At 43.1% G+C, this 8670-nt stretch overlaps 1 protein-coding gene and 1 long non-coding RNA gene across 4 annotated transcripts in view; one reads left to right on the top strand and one right to left on the bottom strand.

Annotated features, from left to right (window-relative positions):
- Positions 1-8670, bottom strand: part of MSRA (methionine sulfoxide reductase A) — a 434018-nt gene that overhangs the window by 102983 nt on the left and 322365 nt on the right. The gene's annotated exons all lie outside the window — the stretch shown is intronic.
- The window catches only part of LOC102472492 (uncharacterized), a 20966-nt gene continuing 12303 nt past the window's right edge, over positions 8-8670 (top strand). For both annotated transcript variants that reach the window (XR_336392.3, XR_336393.1), the window contains exons 1-3: positions 8-87; positions 190-329; positions 7950-8109. This is a non-coding gene — a long non-coding RNA (uncharacterized LOC102472492). The remainder of the gene's footprint in view (positions 88-189; positions 330-7949; positions 8110-8670) is intronic.

The following is an 8670-nucleotide window of genomic DNA, read 5'->3' as shown; positions in this document are numbered from 1 at the left end:
GGGGGGGCGCGCGGCGGGGGCGCAGGGGGATGGGCGGCGCATTTGGAGTTAAATGGTCCCACCAGAGGGAGTAAGTCATATTTTGAAGTAAGTGCAAAGCAGTAACATCTATTTTCTTTCTTTTTCCTGTCCTTTAAGCTCTAAACACACATGCACAAACACAAATGTCCTTTCATCTCCGCTCCTGAGGTGCTCCAGGCTCTGTGGCTTTCGTGGCAAACATGAAAGCTCTGATCTCTCGAAGCCTTAAATGAACATCGCCTCCATGGCAGACATGCAGGCAGGCGTTCGGCGGCCGTTTAGGACCTGAACGGGGGAGTGCTGTGGAGGTGAGTGGGAGAAACTGAATCACAAGGCACCGAGACAAAATCAACAGGAATGTTAAAGGCAAACGCGCGGCCTCAGTGGGAAACACAAACCCTTTTCCCTCTCTTGCCGCTAAAATCAAAGAGCCCCTGCCTCCTTCTTCCCCTCTTGGTAGTTTCTCTGATCATATCATTCCCAAGGCCATTTTATATAGACTAAACCCGGGCAAGGCTTATAAATCCACCTGCCTGCACAAGGAAGGCTCTTTTGTTCTCTCTAAAATAGATCCTCTCCTAGCCCTTGCTGAAATGATGTATCGAAAATGTTTCCACAGCCTTCCACTGCTCTTCCACTGAAATTAATGAAAAAAAAAACATAATACCTATGTATTAGTTGGTATGATAAGCGGTGATTTTAACGGCAGGCAGGCAGGCAGGCACTAGGCATCGCAGGCTTTTTTTCTTCCCTGTTCGTAACCAGTGGGTGGGAATCTAACCCTGTACCTGTTATCAGACCACATGAATCAGAGACAGGAGAAACAAAATGCATAGGTCCCCTCCTAATCCAATAGATGGAACATACTCCGTGAGTTGGAGGCTGGGAGCATGTTGGAGTGACAGTGTGCTTGGGTTTAACTCACCAGAGGGACATTGACAAAGTGTCGGCCGAATGGGGGGCTGTAAAAGATGCAAATCAAGGGAAGGTCCCACTCATCTTCCAGAGGGAGAAGACATGTGGAAACTCATAACGGGTCGAATGAAATGACTATTGCAAGCAAAGCATGATGAGAAAATGGAGCGGGGGGCAGAGTCGGAGACGTGATCTGGGGTGTGGGGAGATGGAAGAATCTGGCATTGCTGAGCACCTGTCCTGTGCCAGACGCTTTATATATATAAAGTCATATCATCCCTTTAACTCCCTAAGCAGTAGCCATTATGATCCTGTTTAACAAGTCAGGAAACCAGGCTTGGAGAGGTTAACAATCCAAGGTCACACTACTAGGGAACTACAGAGCCATTGCTGCCCCAGGGCATCCACGCAGCTCTCTGGATGTTCTAGCCTCGTCTACAGAAAAGCAGGAGATGCACCTCTGCACAAAATCATAGAAGGCAGTTGCGTATATAGGTACATTCCCCTGCTCTTTACCTAGGCAGTAACATTCATGAAATCAATACGCTCTACAATTTTCTAAACACGTATTAAAATACAGACACAACAATGAAAATGTAAAATGATATCCTAAAATGATCTTATGTACCAAAAGGAGTTCTTCGTGAGCCACTGGGCCTTCCTGCACTGACCTGGAAAGAGGAGTAGGAGTGTAGCCCTCAGGGATGCAGTTCCTGCAAACATCACTTTACCTTGGTCAGGGTTTTTTGTGTATATACCTCCACTAAAATGAAAATGCTCCATCTTCCTAAGAATGTCTTCTTTTATCATCAATTCGGCCAGTAAGTAGAGTCTGAGGGTGCTTGTGATGGACTTGACTGGAAAGCAGTGAATGTGAGTGAAAGACTGATTGTCCAGCAATGCCCAAGTCTGCCTTGCTCCCGGAAGCGGCCACCCTGGGCCCAACTCCATTCTTGGAGGCACTTTCCTGCCACTGCAGCAAAGGCCTACAACCACCAGAGGGCAGTAACACAAACCAGATTTTCATTTGGGCCCAAATGTGGATGAACGCAGTTTAATAATATGTAAAGCCCATTATTACAAGCTTTTCCTCTCCCCACCCCCTATTAATGAACAAATGCCCAGGGGTAATGCAGAGATTTCTAAATACAGTGCAAGAAAGGGCAATCTGTACTCATACACAGGGAGTCTAACACACAGTAATAAGTGGAAATGAAAATAACCACCCAGATGCAACTAAACCATTAAGATTAAGGCCCTAGCTGTCTATATGGCTGCATCCATAGAAATCTAGATGCCTGCCTCCCAGAAATGGGCATTTCTAAAATATTTATTTCACAAGTTCTTATTTAGAGTTTCTAATAATATCCATAATTATAACCACAAAGTTACAAAATGGGTCTTAGAGAAATTTTATCTCTATTGCTGGGCACACAAAGGGAGATTTTTCTCTTTGACTACAGTAAGTGAATGAATTATTCAGAGAATTTCCATGGGTATTTTAAATCATAAGTTCATGCTTTAAACAATAGCACAAATACATTTTTTTTTAAAAAAAGACAAAAGCTGTTTAATCCTCAAACCTCAAAATACCTACGACATTTATCCAGGTCGATTCAGGGTCTTCCAGTACAAGTAAATGATGTTTCAATGTTGGTAAAAGCAGGAATCTTTCAGTGTTTTAAACGCCACAGCATAGAACAAGCAGACGACTGAGAATGAAAACTTCTAGCATGCAACCTACCCATTTCCCTGGGAACAAAGAAACAGAAATAACCCTGACATTTGCTCAGTGCGTGACCTACAGGAAGGTTCCCTGACACCATATTTTAACAATGGTTTAAAATGTAAGGGCCTCTGGAAAAGCAGGATGAAGTCCTGTAGACAGCTTTGTCTTGAGTCACCCCGTTAAACTCTGATATTCATAAGATACTTGACAGATTACCAAGTACCTCCACACAGTGTGGGTAAAAGCAAATGGAATTCAGAATCAAATGCCTCTAACTCTGAATGTACTGTAGGGATTATCCTAGGCATGTGAATTAACCCTCTGAGTGTCAGTGTCCTTGTAGGTCAGGGAGGAGAACAGGTCCTACCCTAGACCCTGTGTGGGTGTGAAGATCACTAAGCACAATATGGCAGAAAGGGCTGAAAACTGTTAAGACTTATGAGAAGTTTCACTGTTCTTGTTTTTCTCATCTTACAAACTAGGAACTAGAACTGCTGGGACTTATTCAAGGTCATGGTTGATAAAGACAAAGTCAAGGGCCCAACTAGGGGTTCTCATTTGGGGCCATGATTCCCCCCGCTCACCCAAAGACTGAACACACAAAAGAGGGCTATCTTAGTCTTCAGGGTGGCCATAACAAAGAACCATCCAAGTCTCTTTTCTTAGCTTGTAGGTGGTTAGGTGTGCCCACATGACCTCTCTGTGTACGTGTAGATCTCTTCTTATAAGGATACTATCCTCAACACAAGGGCCTCACCCTCCTGACCTCATCTAAGTCCAATTACCTCCCAAAGATCTCATCTACAAATACTATCGGTTGTGGGTAAGAGCTTCAACCAAAATTTCAGGGTGACAAAAATACTCAGTTATAATTAGGGGCCACATAATGGGTTTCTTATCCTGCTCATCTTTTCAGTTGTGAGGTCAACAAATATTTGCTAACAATCTGCTAGATGTCAAACGTAGTACCTGGCACTGGGGACACACAGGGAAAGGGGAGCCCCCAAGAGATTTCTCTCTCTTTTTTTTTAAAGAGGTTTTTGGCTTAGTCCATGTGCTTGCCAGAGAGAGAAAGACAGAGACGGTAAGAGGGAAAGTGAGATATCACCCCACAGAGGGAATGGCCGTGCCTCAATCCCTTCTCCTCCATTCTCCTCCTGAGATCTTTGGCACAGATGCACATACACCCAGCATGAGTTTCAAGCCACCAAATCCAGGATTTGAATCGCAGGCAATCATATGGGAGTCCAGCAACATAATTGCTATGTCATCTGCTGGCCATCCTTCTAATAGAGAAAATGTCAAGAGCCCCTAGGAAATTTTCTACAGGGAAGAGCATTTGTGATGTATGAGCTACTGTGACGACACATGGAACAACTTATTACCAGACTTCACAAGCTCTTTTTGCAGATTGTTTCGTCTGAAACAACGGTAATGTGAATCTGGCAACTAATCAGTGCGTAATTCATATTTGATAAGGTAATTAATTTATTAATTTACTGAGGAAAGTGGGGGGAGGAGAGAGGGGAAGGTCACTTTCACCCTATAGATGCTTAAAACCAAACACAAAGGATCTGTAGCTCCTGTTAGGGAAGGAGCGAGTCCAGTCACATCATGATGGTTATAACAGGACTAGACAGTCACTTAGTGTACGGGATTTCTCACATTTGGGCTTGGTATTAATTAAAACTATTTTCTGGATCAGAAAAACGGGAGAGATGGGACCAGCAGTTGGCATAATGGCTATGTCGCTGGACTCTCATGTAGTCGATTGCAGTTCGAGTCCTGGAACTGGTGGCTTAAACTCACGCTGGGCACATGTGCATGCATGCCCAAGATCACGAGAGGAGAATGGAGGAGAAGGGATTGCGGCGTGGTCATCCCCTTGAGGGGTGATTTCTCACTTTCTGTCTCTCGGTCTCTCTCTGTCTTTCTGGCAAGCACATGTGCCCTATAGCAAAAACCTCTCAAAAAAAAAAAAAAAAAAGAAGAAAAATGGTGAGAGGGGACTCAGTTTTAATAAGTGTATATTGGATTGTTACTGCATGCTATTGTGTGCGTGTGCATGTATGTATGTATAAAAGCTCACTTGATTCTTATAACAAATCTATAGGGAAATTTAGTTATCTGCACTTTGACAATTTCAAAATGAGAAACAGAGAAATTAAGTCAGGGTTCAAAGACAGTATGTGTAAGAGTACTAGAACACTCTTGCCATCCGTCTAACTTATTTTACACACGCGCACGCACATGCACATGCATGCACAGATATTCTCCTCCCAAAAACATATTTCTAGTTATTAGCATATTTTTTTCTGTTGTTATTTTTGGTGTGCTATTGATATTTTACTTTAGTAAGTAGCACTGGGGTGAATTTGGGTCTTTTTTGAAGGGAGAGATGTTCCAAAGGATTATGTAAATTTTGACCTCCCTTCAGAACTAGATAAAATACCCAAGAGAGGAAAATCAAGTCTCTCCTCTCCGGGCAACTTGAAAGGATTCTGTGTATAGCCCTGGGATTTAGAGAAGCCAGATAGGTTCCCACTTGAACATGGCTCTCCTCTCTTGAGCAGTCCAAAGAAGATGCCCCAATTTAAGTTTCCTATTTTGGGGTGAACACCCATAAGTGGCAGGTTGAAAACCTGGCAGTTTAGGGACCAGCCTTTAGCATAATGGCTATGTTGCTGGACTCCCATGTAGTCAACCGTGGTTCCAGTCCTGGACCCGGTGGCTTAAATTCACGCTGGGCACATGTGCGTGTGTGCCGAAGATCCCGAGAGGAGAATGGAGGAGAAGGAATTTCTCACTTTCCGTTTCTCTGTTTCTCTCTGTTTTTTTGGCAAGTGCACATGCCCTATAGCAAAAACTCTCCAAAAAAATAAATAAAAATAAAATAAAAGAAAACCAGGCAGTTTAGACCGTGGTAGTCTAAAAAATGGTCCCCCCCCCACACACACCAAATCTTCATGTCTTAAGCCTGAAACCTGGGAATGTGACCTTACATGAAAAATATTTCACAGGTGGATTAAAGTAAGGGCCTTTATATGAGAAGATTATCCTAGATTTTCAGACCCTAAATGCAAACCCCAGTGTCCCTCTTATAGAGAGGCAGAAAGAGATTAGACACATCAGAAGAGGAGGAGGCAGTGTGACCATAGAGGCAGAGATGGAGCTGACATGGCCACAGGCTCCCAGGAGCTAGAAGGCAAGGAAGGGATTTTCCCCTAGAGACCCTGGAGGGAGCACAGCCGAGATAACAACGCCATTTTGGCCCAGTGAAACCGATTTCGGACTTCTGGCTTCAAGAACCATGAGAAAGAATAAGTTCCTGTTATTTTGAACCACAAGGTTTGTGATAATTTGTTACAGTGACCATAGGAAATGAATAATAGGGACAAAAAGTTAGAGGTTTTCTAAGTTGGGGAAAGGATGCACCAACCACTGACTTGATCTTACCAAATGTTGTCTGATTACATTAAAGAGTTCTAATTTCCAGGTAGGCCTTGGGGCCAAGAACACTACCGCTAATGGGGGAGTTCATTTCCCCCAGTATGTACCATATCCTGAAACAACTGGCCCTTCTGAATTTCACCTCTTATGGCAACAGTGGGTCCACACAGGAAGTAGCTTTGAAATATAAAACCATTCTTTATCATGTTCGCTGCTTAGCAGTAAAATTTTCAGAGTGCCTGTGGTTCTTATCCTCAGTCCCCAGGTCTCAAAAAGTTTTTGAGCTTTATTCAAAGGTTCTGAGCTTTGGGCAAGAATTATATATTACATCTTAGCTACGCCATGAAAATGAGACTGATTAGAAGTTACAGATGTGTCATGGGAAGATGGCAAAATGATTGTGCAACTAATTCTACCACGAAACTCTTTGAGGGAAACATTTTCAATGTAAAACCTGAGGTTGGAAAAAGATGATAAGGCAAAAAACACCTCCCACACGTTCTGCACAGTCCTCAGCTCATTGAAGACATGAAGCAGCTGTCAAATTGTGGGAACAGAATTGAGCCCTTTCGGGGCCAGCAAACCCAATGTGAAGTTCCAGTTTCACTCCTTAAGATTTGGTCCTCCTGAAGACTCTCCTGCCCTATCAAATCTGAGTAGAAATAAGCAAACCTCTTCCCGTTTTCTTTTCCTGTGGATGTTGGTGAGCCTGGTGTCGATAAGCCAGCCAACTTTGCAGAAAACCACAGTTTAGATGGAAAATCACTTAGTTTCTGGCTCCTCAGCAGTCCTGCACATCTAATTAGCTCAACAATTGGTCCCTGTGATAAAATCAGCTAATTTTATGTTCAAATGGCTGCTCTGTGGTAAGCAATACTGTCACTCCAAACTTCACACATAAAGAAGTTGCTGAAGAAGCTGGTTACTAGGAGGTCACTGGGGGCAAACTGGTGAGGACTATTAAATTAGTAACCTAAGTCAATGCTGTAGTTAGTGCAGGAGAGTCCCACCAGGCTCAAATAAGACAAGTTCCCAGACTGTGGTGACAGGGCCAGAAATGCCGACCTTTAACAGAGAGAACAGTATATTAAAAAATAATGGAGGGCCAGTCCACAGCCTGGTGGTTATGTGAGAGGGATCCCACATCGTCAGCTGCGCAGTTCGCATCCCAGATCTGCAGCTTGAAAAACACACTGGGTGCATGTGTGTGCGTGCCCAAAATCCTGAAAGGGGGGAGAGATGGAGAAGGGATTACAGTGTGACCATTCTCCTTGGAGGGTGCTTTCTTTCTCTCTGGTGAGCCTGTGTGCCCTCTGGCAAATACACACACACACATGCACACACACGAATGGAATGAATCCTCTGCAAAATGTCCCTGCTCCTAAAAATAAACCTAAGTGTTTTTGACAAGACTATGAAGTTCTAAAATCTAATCTGGTCCGGTAAAGAAATGACTCTCTAGGGACCAACAGATGCCATAATGGTTCTGGTGCTGGACTCACACATGGCTGATCACAGTTCAAGTCTCACACCCGGGCAGCTTGAAACTCACACTGGGCCTGTGTGTGTGTGTGTGTATGCCCAAAATCCCAAGAGGAAAAGGGATTGTGGTGTGGCCATCCCCCCCCTGGGGTGGGGAGGTGGTTTCTCACTTTGTTTCTCTGGCAATCACATGCACCTTAGAGCAAAACTCTCTGAAAAAAAGAAAGAAAAGGAAGGAAGGAAGGAAGGAAGGAAGGAAGGAAGGAAGGAAGAAAGAGAAAGAGGGAGGGAGGGAGGGAGGGAGGATGGGAGGGAGGGACTCCCTCTGGATGAAACACCTATGTTGTTTCAGGAATTTATTCCAGGTTACTCCAGGTATAAAACACAGGAACCAATTCAAGAGGTCACCTCATCAGCTACTCTCCTTCAATCAGGGGCTAAATTCAATCGGAAAGATCTGAGAACCTCCCCCTACTTTGTGGGATCCATTAGTAACCACATTTCTTTTTAAGGTAAGTGGAAAAGATTTACCTATTTATGGTATAAAAGCTAATTGTATCACCTGTCACAGGCACTGCAAATTATTGATCTTTTTAAAAACTTGTAGATTATTAGTTATAACAATTGAATGAATGGTTGGAAACTCATAAAAGTTTCAAAACTAGCAACAAGGGTCTCAGAATGCATGAAAGCATACAATTTTATATAAAGATACAGAGAGATACGTATATACGTAGATCTAAACATATCTATATCTATGTATGTATATGGATAAATATAGTCAAGGATATACGCATGATTTCAATGGTGTAAAATGCTTAAAATGGCAATTAGCATGTAGTAAGTTCTCAGTCAGTACTGTTGTTGCCATCCTACTATTATCACTATTATCATCACATAGTTGTGTGTGTATGTGTGTGTGTGTGTGTGTGTGTGTGTGTATACACACACATATATATATTTATTACTATATTATATAAAGCATATATATAACTAGATATAACTACATGATCATAGCAGGATGTCCTGCTGACAAGTAAGCTTGTGTTTTTCTCTCTCTGCTCTACAGAAGT

This window comes from Tupaia chinensis, unplaced genomic scaffold, assembly GCF_000334495.1.
Source record: "Tupaia chinensis unplaced genomic scaffold, TupChi_1.0 Scaffold138390_1, whole genome shotgun sequence".
Lineage (NCBI taxonomy): Eukaryota > Metazoa > Chordata > Mammalia > Scandentia > Tupaiidae > Tupaia > Tupaia belangeri.
This window is presented reverse-complemented; position numbering and strand designations above follow the sequence as displayed.